The 20094-nt window shown below is 40.4% G+C and overlaps 1 protein-coding gene across 3 annotated transcripts in view; it reads right to left on the bottom strand.

The window, feature by feature from the left end:
- Positions 1–20094, bottom strand: part of ANKRD6 (ankyrin repeat domain 6) — a 186918-nt gene that overhangs the window by 133410 nt on the left and 33414 nt on the right. Inside the window, exon 1 of one of the 3 annotated variants that reach the window (XM_047734458.1) lies at positions 5238–5260. The exons of the other annotated variants lie outside the window; for them this stretch is intronic. The gene's annotated coding sequence lies outside the window, so the exon portion shown is untranslated. Of the gene's footprint in view, positions 1–5237; positions 5261–20094 lie in introns of those variants that run through there. 3 annotated transcript variants of the gene reach the window in all.

Here is a 20094-nt window from a genome sequence, read left to right as displayed (position 1 = left end):
TTTTTTTTTTTTAAGATTTTTTATTATTTATTTGACAGAGAGAGATCACAAGTAGACAGAGAAGCAGGCAGAGAGAGAGAGGGAAGCAGGCTCCCTGCTGAGCAGAGAGCCCGATGCGGGACTCGATCCCAGGACCCTGAGATCATGACCTGAGCCAAAGGCAGCGGCTTAACCCACTGAGCCACCCAGGTGCCCACATTTTGCATTCTTAATGAGAATCTAAACTGAACATATTTGGAATCATCTGGATGTCTCCCTCATAGTTATGTTAGGTCATGTGGTTTAAATTGTTCATATTTGCATTTGTGTTTATAATCAAAAGCAAGTGGGTGAATTACTGAGAACAAAACAGAAGCAGGTTTCATCTAGCAACACTGTAGAGTAAACACACAGGAAGACCAGACTGGACCATAACATGCTGTACAGGGTGGGGGTGGGGGAGGGCTTCATCAGGCAAGTACAGAGGATGGGTGGGGGGACTGAGTCATCACCCAGCAATGGGAAGCACAAGGAACCTGGACCAGAGTACTCAGCACAAAGTCAAGTATACAGGGAACACTATGCATCCCATCTTTGCGTAAACCAACTTCCAACAACGTTTTCATGGTAAAAGCAAAAACTGCACAATGAAGTAAGTAATGTTTATATACCACAGAATGAAAGGATTGAAGTGTTTTATAAATTACATCATTAATTTCATGTACATTTTCTATTATGTTCCTGAAAGAAGGTTTTGTTTCTTCTTCCAGTATATCTAGAAATTAAATTGGGGGTAGCAGAGTTGTGCAGCGGAAGCATGCTGGGCCCATAGAAATTAAATTGGGTTGGGGGAAGGAGCACCTGGTGGTTCAGTGGATTATTCTGCTCAGGTCATGATCCCAGTGTCCCGGGATGAGTCCCTGGGCTTCCTGCTCAGTGGGGAGCCTGCTTCTCCCTCCCAATCTGCCTGCCACTCCCTCAGTTTGTGCTCACTCGTGCTCTCTGCCAACATAAATAAATAAATCTTAAATAAATAAATAAATAAATAAATAAATAAAAAGGGTAGGGGGAAGACAGCATAACGACCGTGCTCATGGCTTACACACTCACATCCTCTCACACATAAACAATTCTTGATCAATGAAGAAGTTATAGTGCAGAAAATATCAAGTGGCAGGTGATCTACCTTATTTTTTTATTTGACTATGGAATGTTTTATTGACTTTGTCTTGTGGCTAAGTCATTTCCTTAATTATGCTTGCCCCAGAGCAATATTTAATTCATGTAAATTCCCAATTATTGGAAGGGGTGGGGGTCCCAGAGCATGAAGAATATTAGAATTTTTTAAATTCAGCTAAGAAAAGTTGGTAGGAGTGAATACTGAGACAATTTTCCTGGAAGGCAATTCAGCAATATGTATCCAAAAACTCAAATTGTTTGCTCTTTGGCCTAGAAATTCAACTTTTAAGAAGTGATATGAAAGTACTAACTCTGGATGTCAAAGATACAAGAATGTCTGCTGTCAGGGCACTGGTTAGCAGAGATGGTATACTCCTATTTACGATGCTGACGGTATCTCACAGATATTGAGTGCTTACTTCATTCAATGCACTCAACATCTAGTGTCCCATGTAGGGGCGCCTGGGTGGCTCAGTGGGTTAAAGTCTCTGCCTTCAGCTCAGGTTGTGATCCCAGGGTCCTGGGATCGAGCCCCGCACCAGGCTCTCTGCTCAGTGAGGAGCCTGCTTCCTCCTCTCTCTCTCCCTACCTTTCTGCCTACTTGTGATCTCTGCCTGTCAAATAAATAAATAAATAATCTTTTAAAAAATAAAAATAAAAATTAGTGTCCCATTTAATTCTCAAAACATTCCAATGTAGTGGGTATTATTATTCTCCCATTTTATGGAAGAGTAAATCAAGGCACAAAGTAGTGTCCTGCCCAGCTAATAAGAAGCAGAGCTGAGGTATGAAGTCTGAGTCTGACTCTATTGTCTGTGCTCTTTGACCATTCTCTCAATGGATCACTAGAAGTCATGTAAAATTATGTAATATCTATGTTACTGAAACATGCTCATGAGATAGTGTGACATGAACAAAGCAGGTTATAAAATATCACATACTGGAACCTCATTTTTGTAAGATTTTTAAGACTGGCAGGACATATATACTGGATACTATATATATATATATACTATATATATACTATATATATATATACTATATATATACTATATATATATATACTATATATATAATTACTATATCATACAGGATACTATTATATTGTATATATAGCATATTATATACATTCAAATATACATATATTTGAACTTTTTAGTTAAATAAATTATCTATGTAACTACAAGCAACATGTCAATAAAAAAATATGTTCCAGGGGCGCCTGGGTGGCTCAGTCATTAAGCGTCTGCCTTCAGCTCGTGTCATGATCCCAGGGCCCTGGGTTCAAACCCTGCATCGGGCTCCCTGCTCAGCCAGAAGCCTGCTTGTGTTCCCTCTCTGGCTGTGTTTCTCTCTGTCAAATAAACAAAATTTTTAAATATATATATATATATTTTTTTTTTCCAGGTAACCTCACAACTTAGTTAATGAGAGTTGGATATATATTCAATATCATAGCAAATTTCTGATGAAGATTTATAACTCATCTCTCTATTACTTTTTTTTTTAAAGATTTTACTTATTTATTTGAGAGAGAGAGAGAGAGAACATGAGAGGGGAGAGGTCAGAGGGAGAAGCAGACTCCCCGCCAAGCAGGGAGCCTGATGCGGGATCCCACATGCGGGATGTGGGACTCGATCCCAGGACTCCAGGATCATGACCCAAGCCAAAGGCAGCCGCTTAACCAACTGAGCCACCCAGGTGCCCTCTCCATTACTTTTTACAAAAAAAGACAATTCTAAGAGAAGCTTTCATGTGAGACTTTGAATTAATAGCTCTTCACTGTCAAATAATCAGTAATTTAATCACATCCAACACTCTAACAATTCAGACTCCCCAGGAGTCTTTCTTCTAGCTCGAATCCCCTTCTGCCTCATCAAGGCCTCTGGTCTGGCCTCTGACAAGTGGCCGGCAGATTTTTCAGGGCACTACTTGCCTCCACAATGACCCCCTTCCCAGCAGCAGGGTGGTGCAGAGAGACAGCTGCCTTCCTCTAAGTGGACAGGTCCAAGGCCTCCAAGCCAGGCCTGTGGCCACAATAAACCCCTTCATCCCTCTGAGGAAGGAAGGACATAAAGGAAAATCCAAAACCAACCAAAACACCCAGACCTGGCTCTGCACCTGCTTTTGAGCAGTATCTGTTTCTCTGTGCTTAGAGTAGGGAACTGACCCAGCAACGGAGCTCGGAATCCCTGCAGCCATGCCATGAACGTCCTGCCCCAGCATTCCTGGGTCTGGCTTCACTTCCAACAACATGGCGTCTAATGCTAAATGTGAGATACAGACACTAAATGTAAGAGTTCAGTATCACTTCAGATGTCTTCAATGCCCTGCTTATGAACTTGGGAGAAATAAAGCTGAAAGGATCTTAGAGATATCCAGTCAAGTGTTTCCCAGGTGGGGTGCCACTGGCATTCAGAGCGGGTCCATTCATCACTGAACTGAGTGGCATTTCAACATTTCTAATTTCTGGGGTTCTCAACCATTAGTGCCCCATACACTGTGACAATTACAAATGTTCCCCCTCAACATTTCCAAGCACCCCTTGAGGGACATTGCCACCCCTGGTTGAGAACCACTGATTTATTGTATCATGGAGGTCCAGAGAAGTTAGTCATGCACCCAAGGCCACTCAGGTAGTTAGACACAGATTCCCATACCTCACAGCACTTAGTTTTATGTTCTTTCCACTGTGCTCACTGGAGCGTGAGATACTTAAAATAGATTTCATATTTAATGACAGAATTTATGGATCTAAGACTGAATGAGGGTTTTTTTTTCAATTTCATTATGGGTATTCTAATATAAAAGCATAATTCTATTACTATAATTACTTTAAAAGAGCAAAAAATATCTGAACTAACAACCACCAATCAAGGCTTCAGAATTCATCATGTATTGAATGAAATCATACTATGAAGAAAAGTATCTATGAGTCACACACAAAGAGACAGAGACAGAGACAAAGAGACAGAGAGAAGGGGTGGAGGGGTAGAGCGGTAGAGGGGTGAATCTGGAAATATTTGCATTTTATTAACAAAATATTTTCTTAAAAGCACCATCTCTGCAAGCAGTCAGGAAAGTGAGTCCTATGTGAGATATTTTACCAAATTACACCCTTTATTTCAAGTTTTTAAAACTTTTATTTATATGAGGGGGAAGAACAAAGAGAGAAGAAGAAAGAAAAGAAGAGAGAAAATCTTAAGCAGCAGATTCCCTCCTCCCCCTGAACACAGAGCCCACCACTGCAGGGCTTGATCTCCCAATCCCAAGATCATGACTTGAGCTGAAATCAAGAGTCAGAGGCTTAACAGACTGATCCCCCCAAGGCACCCCCTATTTCAAGATTTTTTTTTAAATTCTCCTCTAACTCAATCTAGCACTCAATTCTGAATGTAAAATCTAAACTTACATTTTAAACAATTTCTTGCTAGTTCTTCAAGGACTTGTAACAAAACCAATCCAGAGTATGACATATATAATACCTTCCATCACATGATAAGAGCACCATAAATTTTATAATTCACAGTGTTACATTTAGGACACAAGCACTACAAAAACTCTTCCACTAAAGTTTCCAAGGCGGGGAATATCAGCATATCCCCATTTTTTACCAGAGGTTTATTCAGGTGTTTCTTCTAATCATGTGTAACTTTTCGTTTGTCTAACTCGTAAAGCACATAGCAATATTTCCTTTATGAATTACACAATTTACCATCCCTACAAGGAAAGGGAGGGAGGAGGAAAAGTAAAGAAGTTTAGAGACAGAGAACGGGAGAAAGAGGGAGAGAGTTGGACTCCAGAAAACCCAGTAAGAAAAATAAAATTATCCTATAGAAATTTCAGGTAAAATTCAAAAAGTTCTTATGTATGTACATACATATGGACAAATGTGATTGTTTCTTTTTAGTATTCTTTTTCATTTCAAAATCCCCTATAGGGCCTATATCTGCATCCAGGACAGAGTGAGGTCCAAAGAGAACACTCTCATTGCATGTATGTGGCTGGGGAAATTTTCCAGCCCACAATCACTGCCCCAAATGGACCAGTTTTACAAAACAGCTGATCAGGGGACTTACCTCTGTAGCCAGGAAGCCCAGGGGCCTCGAGGAGGCGAAGCCCGCAGCCCTTCCAGGCCAGGGCTTTGTGTGGTCAGAAGGCTGGTGGGAGGGTCTGCTGGGGATCCGCCTGGGGCCCCGTGACCATTTACATGTCAATGATCAAACCAAAAGTGCTCCAACTCCGGTGGCCAGGGCCCCTTTGGGCAGCAAGAACCTGGGTTTTGTCCTTGTCCCTTCTCCACAGAGCCTTGAAAATGCTGGCTGCCAGCAGGCATTTGGCAAACTCATTATGAGGGATTTGTCACCCTCTTCAAGCCCTGAGCCTAGGTAAATACATCAGCAATCTGCAGGCAGGCTTTTCTAATGATCCGAGGACACCACGCTGGGAGAGATGAATGCTTTAGATAAGATGACAGAATCAGAATTCCAAAAGCAGTCTGGGTCGAAAGAATGAGCCAAAAGGAAAAAAAAAAAAAAAAAAAGATTTCAGAGAAATAGATGTTACATCTTTCATCTAAGTTCAAAAGCAACTGCTCTGGGGTTTTAGTTTATTTACAAGTCAATATGAGATGATGGTGTGATGTGGATGCCAAAAACAAACGAACAAACTTATTTTTAGGATTCATTATCAGAAAGGCACTTATGACTATGGAAGGGATGAAGGAGAATAGACGGTCTGCGTACTATTTATTCTACAGAGAAGACTGGGTAAACAAGAGGGCAAAAATTCTAGGATGAGAAAGAAATGATTTGGACAGGGAGGGGGTGGGGAATAGCCATCCTCCACACACGCAGGGTACAAAGAGGAGATTTATTCTGGGGGCTGCAGACAGCAGAACAAAGGATTGATGGTTGGAGGGAGATAGCATCTGCATAAGCACAGAAGAGTTTTCTAACAGTGAAAATCTCAGGTCCCCCAGCAGTCAGCAAGCGAGGAAGTTTCCTGCAGGCCCTCCCTGTCCGGGGACTTGCACGAAAAGGTTTGGGCAGAAGTCCTTTGCATTCTAGCCCAGAGCCTAACTGGGCTTCTATGGCTTCTATAACATCTGATGTGAGATCACCGGAAGTACAGATTCTCGGGATTTTTAGAGCTGGAAACAAAAGGACTATGAAATTAAAAAATAGATTTAAAAGGGGGCACACAGTCTGTGTAATGTAGAAAGACTGATTTACATTGGGGTGGGCCACTCAGATAATGATCAAAACAGTCCCAAGCATTAGTCATTTCTGAAACCACACAACGCAGATCCATGACCTATTTATTATGATTTGAAAACGCCAAGGTTGGCTCCCTGGAACCCATTCCCTTAAATTCCTTTTCCTTTCTCTCTCCATTTCTCAAAAAAGCTGATAATATAATTTGGGTCACTTACAGCACTTACATTTAGGAAATATTTTACGGTCAATTGAATTTTATGAATATTTCATTGGGCAGAATCTCACTGCTGGTTTCCAACATAAAAGCAGAGAAAAGGAGGGGAGTTCCTAGGAAGTGCCTTCTGAACGTGTCTGCCAGGACCTCTGTGGGCCCCTGATGGTTTTCCAACTTAGGAAGGGAATGGCCGAAGTCCTTGTGCCCTGGGATGCTGACCTTTCTGCCTATGTTGAGAAAGAATCATGAGAATTGCTTTGACCCACACTGCCCCATGGCACTGCTCTGGGTACCAAGCTGACTGGGATGGGACTTCACACAGCCTCCTCATATAGTAAAAGACACCAGCACCACTATCACCACCAAAATACCAAATAATATTGTTATAAAATTTACTGACTTTCTTATTTTTCTAAAGTCAGCAGAAGAAATGCGCAAGGTATGTATATATAAAATTTAGGCAATTAAAAAGAACTTTCTGGCAATTATTGACAAATTACCCTCCTAGTAGATGATTCCAATTTATACTCCCACCAACATCATATGGGAATACCCATTTTCCTACCTGTTTTATCTCTGAGAACTTGATGCGGGGGGAGAATCTGATTCTTGGTCACTCTGTATTTCATTTATTGTTAGTGAGGTTAAGTATCATTACATTTTTTAAACGCTTGGGAAAAAAATGTGGAGAAACATATCCTAAATCACAGACCATGGTTGCTTATCTTTGTGGGGCAGAAATACAGGAGACTTACACTTTTCACATTGTGCACTTCTATAATGTTTAAAATATGCATAAAAGAGAACTGTTTTTTTTCTCATTTCAGGAATGAAGTTTTAAAAAAGTAATTAGTGAGTGGGGCATATTAAAAATTACATTGATTATGACTTCACATCAATTAATTAATCTTGCAAGGCAGGTCACCAACTATAAAATACAAAACTGATTAGGGTATAGTCTTCATTCTTTGATGCTTGTTATCTGGTATTCACACTCACTTTTTTTTTTTTTTTAAGATTTTATTTATTTATTTGACAGAGAGAGATCACAAGCAGGCAGAGAGGCAGGTAGAGAGAGAGGAGGAAGCAGGCTCCCTGCTGAGCAGAGAGCCCGACGCCGGGCTTGATCCCAGGACCCTGAGATCATGACCTGAGCCGAAGGCAGCGGCTTAACCCACTGAGCCACCCAGGCGCCCCCACACTCACTTTTTTTTTAAGATTTTATTTTATGTATTCATTTTTTAAAAGGGCCTGTCATGGATGTTTTATTTATTTATTTATTTTTTAGATTTTTATTCATTTGCCAGAGTCTGAGAGAGAGAGAGAGAGAGTACAAGCAGGGGGGCCAGCAGGCAGAGGGGAGGGAGAACCAGGTTCCCTGCCCAGGGAGCCCAATGCGGAACTTGATTCCAGGACCCCGGGATCATGACCTGAGCCTCAGGCAGACACTTAATGAACTGAGCCATGCAGATGTCCCAAGATTTTATTTTTAAGTAATCTCTCCACCCAGTGCGGGGCTTGAACTCACAACCCTAAGATCAAGAGTTGCATGTTCCACTGACTGAGCCAGACAGGCACCTCTGGTACTTGTTAGGTCCCCCAATAATGGGTCCATGATCAAAAAAGCGAGACTGATACAAAGCGATGGTCAAGCAAAGCTTTATTTTGCGCCAAGCATGGAGAATCAAACCGACCAACCGGGGCCATCTCTTACAAAGAGGCGACCCTTCCCTGCCTTACAGACTAACTTTTATAGAGCAAAGGCCATGTGGTTGGGTCTGGCCCCACACAGGTGGCCAATTAGATTGCAACACAGAGAAAGCTGCATAGTCATGCTAGGTCACACACGAGTGACCAATTGAATTACAATTTACCCTAGTAGCTATTTGAACTAGCCTATCACCTTGGTCAGAATTGGCGCCCAAAAGGCGGGACCCACACTCCTTGGTAGCTAGGGAGACAGTATGCGAGTCCCACTGATTAGATGTCTCCACCTGGCCTGACCCGCCCTTGTACTGGGGTTTTGTTACCTGGGACTGGTTTCCTGGACTTGCTTTTAAGTAAGTTCCCCAGGGTGGGGGGTGGGGGGTGGGCGCGGCAGAGTCAGTTTAAGTTTTACTGCATAAACAACAAAATCACTGTTGAACCGGATGGAGCTGCTCTGGCTAAATTGGCCCTTACAGTTCTCACACTCACTTTTATTTATTTTTTTTTAGGATTTTATTTTTAAGTAATCTCTATGCCTAGCATAAACTTACAACCAAGAGATCAAGAGTTGCACGCTCTATCGACTTAGCCAGTCAGGCATCCCTCACGCTTACTTTAAAATGAAGGAAACAAGGCAGTATTTACTAGCAAACTCTTCTCTCAATGAGACGGAATCACTCCTGACTCGACTCCTTCAGATGCCCATATCCCCAGCATGTCACGATTGTGGTTCTTTTTGTTATTACAGTAGATATGCTGCCAACATAAGTGGGATTTGGAGTCTAGCAGACTGGAGAGTGCAGGAATCAGGGTAAAAGAAGCTCAGGAGAAAAATGAAACAGCTAACTCTGAAGGCTGATCTGGGATAGTTACATTTGAGATAGATGGGGAGTTAAGAGAAGTAAACAGAGGCCAACGCACATATCTGCTGGTTAGAAACCAGCGTGCAAGCTGCGGAGGCAAGTCTGTGATGGGACAATGCCCTTCAAGCAGGTTATTTCAGATGAAGAAAGGAACCCAAGAAAGAGGGGTTCTTTCAACCCAAGTGATACAAATGACACTTCATTTCCTAGTAAGGGTTCAGTCTTCAAACAGGGAAACACTGAACTCTATTTTCCCAGACCCCAAATTATATAAGACTATAATAAATCAAATTGATGTAATAGATTTCATACTTGATTCATAATGGGAATGTACATCAGCATTTCTGAAAAACAATCTGACCTTTTTGATAATGTAATTCTATTTCTAGAACTCTATCATCAAGGAAATAATTCTAATTATCGAAAAAGCATCACGCAAAAGAAAAAAAAAAGATGTACACTACATGGTTATTTATAACAGCAAAACACTGGAAATAGAACACTGGGGAAACTTCTACCAGTAAAAGAGTAGGATTCAATAAACCAGGAAACTTCCATCTGGTAAGGTATTACATTGCCCTAAAAATGATGTCTCAAAGTTCACGCATTATTAGCAACGCATTATTAGGAATCTACCCTAACGAAAGAATCCAAACACACAGGAAATTGAGAACATCCTAATGTTCAATAACAGAATAGTTAAATAGATTCCTACTGGTTCTTCAAAACTCAGCTCACGTGGTACTTCTCGAGGGGAAGTCTGCCCTCACCCTAGCCCAGCTCAGGACTCCTAGGATGCTCTACACACATTGCCCATTACAGTATGACCCCAGGGTTCTATACATTATGTGCCAATCTAGCACCTTAAAAACAGGGAACTTGACTTCACTGGCTTAATATTCCCAACATCTGGCACAGTGCCTGGCACAAAGTATTTGTCTAAATGTCTATACACTGTAAGATGATAAAATCAGTGTACTGGTTTCCTAGGGCTGCCCTAACCAAGTACCGCAAACTGGGGGACTTCAACAACAGAGATGTACTGTCTCACAGTTCTGAGGCTATAAGTCTGAACTCAAGGTGCCAGAGTATCAGTTCCCGCTGAGAGCAGTATGGGAAGAGCCCCTCCAGGCTTCTCTCCATGGCGTGTAGATGGCCTTCATCTCCATCTATGCACAGCATGTTCCCTGTGTGTATGTCTGTCTCCAAATTTCCTCTTTTTATAAAGATGCCTGTCATATGGATTAGGGCCCACCCTAAGGACCTCACTTTAACTTGATTACCTCTGTAGAGACTTTATCTCCAAATAAGGTCACAATATAGGGTAAGGAGAGTTAGGACTTCCACATACGAATTTTTGGAAGGACACAATTCAACCCATAACAATCAGCAAATTTAGAGATTTATGAGTTCACAACAATAAGGAAATACTTATTTTATAATGGCTAGTAGAAAAAAAGAGTTATGTATATTTACATATACAACAAGAGTTCTTAATTCGGATTCTCAAAGATTTTTAAAATGGTCCATGATCACCCCAAATTAAGAACCACTGATGCAATAATATCTCAATTTTTTAAAAGATTTTATTTATTTATTTGAGAGAGAGAGAGAAAGCATGAGAGGGGAGGTCAGAGGGAGAAGCAATCTCCCCATGGAGCTGGGAGCCCGATGTGGGACTTGATCCTAGGACTCCAGGATCATGACCTGAGCCGAAGGTAGTTGCTTAACTAACTCAGCGACCCGGGCGCCCTCAAATATTTTTTTTTTAACATGAAGGTAATAAATGAAAATGTTAAAGGTGTTTGCCACTGGGTATTAGGATTATGGATATTTGGGATTATCTCCCAATTTCCTACAACAGTTTCAAACTACTTTTATAGTCAAGAAAATAAACATTTTTCACTTTTCTTAAAAAAAATAAAATAAAATAAAATAAAAATAAAGGAACGCCGGTGGCTCAGTTGTTAAACGTCTGCCTTCAGCATAGGTCATGATCCCAAGATCCTGGTATCAAGTCCTGCAGCAGGCTCCCTGCTAAGCAGGGAGTCTGCTTTTCCCTCTCCCTCTGCCACTCCCGCTGCTTGTGCGCTCTCTCTCTCTCTCTTTCTCTCTCAGACAAATAAATAAAATCTTAGAAAATATATATAAAGGAAAAAAATGTATATAAATTTGTTTATTTATTTTAATTAATTGATTACCTAATAATTGAATTTATTAATTTAAATCCCCTTAAAAGGATTTAGAAACATGGGAAATGAATATGTTTTATATAAACACTATAGTTATAAACTGTACATAAATAAAATATTAAGAAAAGGCAGGAAGGAAATCTATCATAATTTCACAGAGTTGATTACCAGGTTATAGGAAGAGTTCTGTGTGTGTCTTCCTATTTTTTTGTGTGTTCCGAAATTTTTTAAAAGATTTTATTTATTTATTTGAGATAGAATACATGCACAAGAGAGCACGAAGGGGGCCACAGAGGGAAAGGGAGAAGGAGGCTCCCTGCAGAACCCGATGTGGGGCCCAGAATCATGACCTGAGCCAAAGGCAGACACTTAACCAACTGAGCCACCCAGGTGTCCCCTCTAATTTTTTTTACAATGAGCTATATTACTCTTAAAGCCTGAACAAACCAATCATTCTTACTAGTTAAAAACACACAGTTTAAGTATTTGGTTGTATATTAAACTTTCAACATTGAGGACAAAGTACTGATACAGTAACAATTCAATACTGTGCGGCTTTTACACGACCATTATGAAAGATATGTAGAAACAGAAAACAACTTATGAGACACTTCTGTGAAAATACTAAAATATGAAAACACATATACACTGATTATGACATGTAAAATAAATACATGTAGATGGTAATTTGCTAAAATGAAAATCTTTTAAGAGTAGGATTATGCATTATTTTGAAAGATTCTTTAATAAAATTATATTTCCATTTTAAAAGTATTTATGAAAATGTTCTTTTCTAAGAATATTTTTATCTCATTTAACACTGACTGTAACATCTTCTAACCATTCCAAGAATCAACTTCTGGACTAGAAAATCGCTGGCAAAACCTCAGGCTTGTCTATCTCCCCTGGCCACCAACAGCCCCACTATAGTTTAGTTCAAGTGGCTGGTCTCACTTTCATTTGTACGTGCATACCACCTTTGTAGAGGACAACTGGCAGTATCTGTTAAACCTGTAAATATCTACTCCCGGGAAGCCTGGGTGGCTCAGTCAGTTAGGAAACTGCCTTTAGCTCAGGCCCTGATCGCAGGGTCCTGGGATTGAGCCCCCAAGTCTAGCTACCTGCTCAATGGGTAGCCTGCTTCTCCTTCTTCCTCTCCCTTTGCTCTACACCCCTGCTTGTGCTCTCTTGCACTCTCTCTCTCTCTCTCAAATAATAAATAGGCTCTAAAAATAAAAAGGAGAGTGAGAAAAAAATTTAAAAAAAAATGTTCACTCCCTTTGAGCATTTCCACATGTGGGAATCTGTCCTACAAAAACAATTCTACACATGTACAAATGTAAAGGTAACAAGAGTGAACAACTAGTCTATCTGAGGGGGGGGTCTTTGTGGAGGGGACTGGCTGAGGGACAATTTTCTTTAGAAAAGCTGCAAAGAGACCTAGAATAACTACTAAGTAAAAAACCCATGTAGCTTTGATTTGGTGCCCAGTTTATCTATTTCCTTTGATGTCTTTATTTCTGGCAACTGACCAGAAACAAGGGTGCTGACTCAACTCTCCATGTTTCAATCATATGCATGCCAGTACAGATACTAACACACGGCTTCAACTGAAATAAGTGTGTTTTAGATCGCTTTCTTAGCTCCAGCTTCACAGAGTTTAGAGTATAGTAACTCTTACTATGAAAATAGTCACGGAATGAGAGCCATTATGTGCTCTCATCTTTCTCTGTTGTTTAAATAGGAAATGTCTAGATCCTAAGTTTGGGCTCCTAGGATTTGTTTCCTAAATAAGTGGTATTTCCATGTATCCACTCGCATTTTACATAAAGAGTGTTAGGATTGTTGCTTTCTGATAATTTATTAATGAGATAAATTTCTCACTATGTTGACTTTCTTTATGGTTGTCTCAAAGTACAAAAATTCTGAACAGATCAAGAATACTGTTAAATCAGATCTCCTCAGTGTAGGCTGCAAAGGAGGCCAATTAAAAATGGCATTAACACTATGTTTCTAGACTATATTTATTATAACAATGTAGTGGACAATTTTTCAGATTAACAAAGAGGAGAAAAATTCTAAAAATTATTGATATTTGAGTTCCTCCAGATGAAAATATCTTCATGAACTCTGATGGTATCTATTTGTGGACCACCATACATTCTGTACTTCAAGCTGAGGGCAGCTTTAGCGATATGAAGAAAAAAGAGAAAAGGAAGTCAGGTGAGCTGTGCAGAGGCACGATGTGGGCCAGCTAGCAAGGTCTGACATGTCAGCAGTGCCTCCTGCAGCCCTCTACCCACCCCTCACCCCCCGCAGCTTTCTAAGTCATTTTAGGCCTTGAGTCTGAACATTAAAAGGACTGACAATCGATTGGAACACAAAGTTTTTACAAACCATTTGTATTGGTAACATTAGATGTTACTTTCAAAATAACCTTAGTACACTTAATTAATATACACTATACCTTTGGTACAGAGAAATTTTCTGGTGAGACTTAAAGTTAGTCAATCTGTAGAAGGATAAGAATAAAGATGAGATTGGGGCTCCTGGCTGGCTCAGTTGGTGGAGCATGTGACTCTTGATCTCAGGGTTATGAGTTCGAGAGCCACATTGGGTATAGAGATTATGTAAATAAAAACAAATCTTAAAACAAATGAAAGAATAAAGAGATTAGAAAAGGAAAGAAAAACCAAGAAATAACACCTTTATTTTTTTTTTTATTAAATTTTTTTTTTTAATTTTTTAAGATTTTATTTATTTGACAGAGAGATAGAGACATACAGATAGAGCACAAGCAGGGGTAATGGGAGAGGGAGAAGCAGGCTTCCCACCAAGCAGAGAGCCTGATGTGGGGCTCGATCCCAGGACCCTGGGATCATGACCCGAGCCAAAGGCAGACGCTTAGCAACTGAGCCACCCAGGCGCTCCAAGAAATAACACCTTTAAAGTAAAATGTTTTAAATGATGTAAGAAACATAAGCTTTTTAATAAATTCTCTAGCCTTACGGCAGTACTTTAAGATAAAAAGCATAGACAAGGGAGGTAAAACTTATAATATGTCTCAATTTGAAGTTTAGGATGCCAGGTTAGGAAAAAATCTAATAATGTCTGATTTAAAGAAACTCTATTAAATACAAAAAAGTATAAGCAATGCACGATGACAACATAGAGCAAGCTCAGTGGCTACGAGTTAGATGGAGGAGAGATCAGGGAGCAGCCAGTGGCCTTTCTTCCTCTGGGGCTTTTCCTCACCCTCTGTGAGCCCAGGCACCTGGGGGCGTAGAACCTTCTCACAGAGCCAAGACATAACACAGCAAGTTGGCCTGAGTGATCTGCAGACACAGAGGTGAGGGACTGAATGGTTTTTCCTGCCTTTCAGAGGGAGATGATGGGGCAGATAGCCTGAAACAACACGACTCGCTTTGGCTTGCAGAGAAAGCCACAGACAGCCAGAGATGCCAGGTAGCGGCGACAGGACCCCCCTCTTCATAACCTGGAGCCAGATGCGCATCAGCACCCACACTCTGAGGTTATCTGGAAGAATCCACAGGCAGTGTATTCATACTCTGGTAGAGCAGTCCTATGAGGAGCTAAGAGTGAAGGCACCAGCAAGTTTTTGACAGGGGCACAATGAAGCAGAATTACTACCAAAGACAAGGGAAGCCCTGGGACGTACAATGACCTCAGTGACTGCCCGCTGCCACTCCTCTGTAGGCTCCTCTACCTTCAGACACTTGTGATGAATCTACTAGCTCTGGGCAGAATCACAGTTACCTATACTTTGATGGTATGGGGCTGTTCTGGAACTCTAGGTGATAAGTCTGTGCATACACATAGACGCATCTATATTTATGTGTGTGGAGATGAAAGGGAAGAAGGAAGAGCTGGGGGAAGGAGGGCTCTTCCTCATTTAGAAGAAACAGGAGGTGGAACTACTTAACCCCCAATATGGGGTTTGAACTCACAACCCTGAGCCACCCAAGCACCCCAGAACCACCTGACTTAACTAATCCACCATCCATAGGACCTTGTGCAAAAATCTCAACACATTTACTTGAAAGAAAGCTATTCAAAGAAGGTATTCCAGGGGCGCCTGGGTGGCTCAGTCACTTAAGCATCGGCTTTAAGCTCAGCTCATGATCTCAGGGTCCTGGGATTGAGTCCCACACTGGGGCTCCCCGCTCAGCAGGGAGTCTGCTTCTCCCTCTCCCTCTGCTCCTTTTCCTGCTTGTGTGCCCTCTCTCTCTCTCTCTCTCGCTCTCTCTCAAATAAATAAATAATTTTTTTTTTTTTTTTTTAAAAGAAGGCATTCCAAAAGGCACTATGCTCTGTGCAATAGACTCTCTTGGATTAGCTTCACGCTAAGAAAGTTCCTATAAAAACTAATTGATAAGAGGTGCCAAGGTGACTCTGTTGGTTAAGCCTCCAACTCTTGATTTCAGCTCAGATCATGATCTCAGGGTTGTAAGATCAAGCCCTGCATTAGGCTCTGCTCTAGGCATGGAACTGGCTTAAGATTCTCTCTTCCTCTCCCTCTGCCCCTCCCCCATCTAAAAAAATTTTTTAAACCTAACTGATAAAAGAATTAAGTTTATCCTTCCTGTCTTATTACAAACTGCACCACTAGTAACCAAATAGTAAATGAGATAAAGTTGTTCTTTACACTTCAGTTAATAAATAAAGAAGGAATGATGCATTCAGAATATCCATTTAGCAATACTCAATGGATTAATGGATCGAGACTTAAAGCATCAATGGCTGCTAAAAATGAGAAAAAAAATAGATAGTACATGCCTTCTCATAAAAAAACACACCACCTCATATGAAGTAGTCTTGTCAGAGTAAATTGAACCTACCTGTGACCAACCTTCAAGACCCAAATGCCAATTTACAAGTACCAGGGACAGGAAAAATATGTTAGATGACACCACAAGGACACAACCAGCAAAATCCAAATGGTATAAAGCTCTGTAGGACAAAAAGTCTGGTTTCATCAAAACATAGTTCAAAAAGAAAAAGAGACAGAGAGAAAATGAGCAGATAAGTAACACTAAAAAAGAGTTAAGAATCACATTGACCAGGACGCCTGGGTGGCTCAGTGGGTTAAAGCCTCTGCCTCTGGCTCAGGTCGTGATCCCAGGGTCCTGGGATGGAGCCCTGCATCGGGCTCTCTGCTCAGCAGGGAGCCTGCTTCCCTTCCTCTTTCTCTGCCTACCTCTCTGCCTACTTGTGATCTCTGTCAAATAAATAAATAAAATCTTAAAAAAAAATTTTTGGATCCTTATTTAAAAAAATAATAATAATAAAAAATCTTACATTTTAGACAATTTGCAGTCTGAACACTGATAACATTTGATGTATTAAAGAACTATTAATTTTTAGGTATGACAATGGTAGTGTGGTTATTTTTAAATAATTCCTTATCTTTTAGACTACATACTGAATTATTTACAGATGAAATAATTCAATGCCCAGGATTTATATCAAAATAATATGGCGGTAGGCTGCCTGGCTGGCTTAGTTGGTAGAGCATGTAACTCTTAATTTTGGGGTTGTAAGTTCAAACCCCATGTTGGGTATAGAGATACTTAAAATCTTTAAAAAAAAAAAAAACAACAGCAGAAGATATAGTAATGTATGCTGCTATTCACAATAACAACTTTTAAAAAAAAAATTTATTTATATGAGAAAGAAAGAGAGCTAGAGGGAAAGGGAGTCTTAAGCAGACTCTGCAATTCTGCAAAGACCCTGAGATGATGTCCTGAGCTGAAACCAAGAGTCTGACACTTAACCGACTGCGCCATCCAGACATTCCTATTCACAATAACAACTTTTTAAAAAGTACAATTCAAATAAAGATACATGCACCATTATGTTTATTGCAGCATTATTTACAATAGCCAAGATATGGAAACAACCCAAGTGTCCACTGATAGATGAATAGATAAAAAATTCTGGCAGATAGATATATACACACACAATGAAATATTACTCAGCCATAAATAGTGCTCGCTTTGGCAGCACATATATTCAGGTATAAATAAAATGAGATCTTGCCATATGCAACAACATGGATAAATGAAGAGCATATTACACTAAGTGAAATATGTCAGACAGAGAAAGACAAGTACTTATATATGGAACCTAAAACACAAAACAAATGAACAAAGAAACAAACACAGAGAACAAACTGATGGTTGCCAGAGGAGAGGTGGGTATGGGGACAGGTGAAAAAGATAAAGGGGATTAAGAGATACAAATTTGCAGTTATAAAATAAGTCACAGAGACGAAAAGTACAGCATAGGGAATATAGTCAATAATACTGTAACAATGTTGCTGGTGAGAGTGATGGTGACTACACTTATCATGGTGAACACTGAATAACATATAGAATTGCTGAATCATATGTTCTACACTTGGAATTATATAACACTGCATGTTAATTATACTTTTGTAAATTTTAAGAAATAAAATACACCTAAGGAATAAATTTCATAAGGAACAAACAGTCCCTATATGAAGACAGCTAAAAACTGCTGAGGAACGTATGTGAAAGATGACTTAAATGGGAATACAAATCTTATTCTTAGAGAGGAAAACCCCTAAAAGGAATGGTCTATGCCTATGGCTCAGATTTCTCTCCTCCCCCTTGAGTCCACTCCAAGCAGGCTTTCACTCCATCATGCCACTACAATTCTTATCAAGGTTACTGGTGATCTGCTCCAGTAGACTCCAATATCTTGATAGACTCCAATATCACTTCTTAGTTCTCCACCAACTTGACCCCTAGCATCATCTGAGGAAGTGGATCCTTGTTGCTTGACATGGCTTGGCTTCCAGGAAAACGTACACATTTTCTTTCTCTCTCATCTAGTTCTCTTCCTGTCTTTCTGGCCATTCCTTTCCATGCTCTTTAGCTTGCTCCTCCTCCTCATCTCCCCACCTGTAACATCAGGCAGTACCCGGACTCTGTCCTTGGGCCTGCAGTCTATCAGTACTCATTCTTTTTAGCTGTCTTATGCAGTCATGTGGTTTCAATTACTTTCAAGTGCTGATAACTCCAGCACTGGACTTTTCAGCCTAGATCTCTCTAAACTCTAGACCTCTCTGACCTTGTCTCCTATTCTTCTCTGTCTATTCTAACCACAATGGCCTCTTTTCTCCTGTTCTTTGAAAATGCCAGTGTGTGCTCACCTCAGGACTTTCACACTTGCTGTTTCCTCTACCTGAAATGCTCTTTCCTCAGGCATTCATATGGCTTGCTTCCTCCAGCCTTCCTTCAGAACCTCACCCAAGATTCCTCAGTGAGATCGTCCTCACCATCTTACACAAAGTACACACAAATACTTATATTCCCCTTTTCCTCTTTAACCTTTTCTCTTTATCACTTTCAGCCACCTAATATCTTATATTAGATATTTACCTTGTACATATTCAGCCTCTCCTCTAATACAGTTCTCCTGAAGATACTCTAGGTCAGAGCTATCAAATAGAAATATAATTGAGCCACATGTATAACTTAAAATTGTCTAGTAGCCATGTTTAACACATAAAAAGCAACGAGTAAAATTAATTTTAATTACATATTTCATTTTACCAATATATCACTTCAACATGCAGCACTAACAACATTTAAATGCTTATCAGTAACGACATGTGGCCAGTGGCTAGCATATTGGATCTTGCAGCTCTAGAATATAAGCTTCATCAATGGCAGGGCTTTGTGGGGATTTTGTAACTAAAAAAATGCTTAAGGGGCGCCTGGGTGGCTCAGTGGGTTAAAGCCTCTGCCTTCGGCTCGGGTCATGATCCCAGGGTCCTGGGATCGAGCCCTGAGTCAGGCTCTCTGCTCAGTGGGGAGCCTGCTTCCCCCGCCTGCCTCTCTGCCTACTTGTGATCTCTGTCTGTCAAATAAATAAATAAAATCTTAAAAAAAAAACGCTTGGTACACAGCAGGCACTTCATAAATTTCTTTGAAAGAATGAATGATTCAGTATTACATTGACTCTCCACCCAGTAATCCATACAATATATTATAATAATAATATACATAATCAATATAATCTCAAATAAAAGATATTTTTTAAAATTTATCTTTAAGAGGAGGTGGGCAGAGAGAGAGAAAGCATCTCAAGCAGGAGCCACACCTAGCACAAAGCCCAGTGTGAGACCCGATCTAACAACCCTGAGATCATGACCTCAGCCAAAATCAAGAGTCATTTGAGGGGCGCCTGCATGGCTCAATCATTAAGCGTCTGCCTTCGGCTCAGGTCATGGTCCCGGGGTCCTGGGATTGAGTACTGCATCAGGCTCCCTGCTCAGCAGGAAGCCTGCTTCTCCCTCTCCCACTCCCCCTGCTAGTGTTCCCTCTCTCGCTGTCTCTCTCTCTCTGTCAAATAAATAAATAAAATCTTTAAAAAAAAAAAAAGAGTCACTTGAGGAGCCCCTCGAAAACTCCATTTTATAAACAGGTGTTTTCTCTTCCCTTTCTGTAACTCACTGAGCTGAGTATAAGAAAGTAAGGCAGTAATAATTAACAGTTATCCTAAAGGAAACCCAAAACATATGAGACAGCTTCAGTGCCTCATTTAGAAAGAGCTGAATTTATAAGGGGAGTCTCGGGCAATATTCATTACTCATGAAGTGAAAAATAAACAGCTCCAGAACTGAAGGGTGGAGGAGTTAAGGGATGCAAGCTCAGGGAAGGGGAAACAGGAAGAAACAAGTTTGTAATAAA

The sequence above is a fragment of the Lutra lutra genome, chromosome 6, assembly GCF_902655055.1.
Source record: "Lutra lutra chromosome 6, mLutLut1.2, whole genome shotgun sequence".
Classification (NCBI taxonomy): Eukaryota; Metazoa; Chordata; class Mammalia; order Carnivora; family Mustelidae; genus Lutra; species Lutra lutra.
Note: the sequence above shows the minus strand (reverse complement) of the source record. Positions and strands in the feature narration are given on the sequence as shown.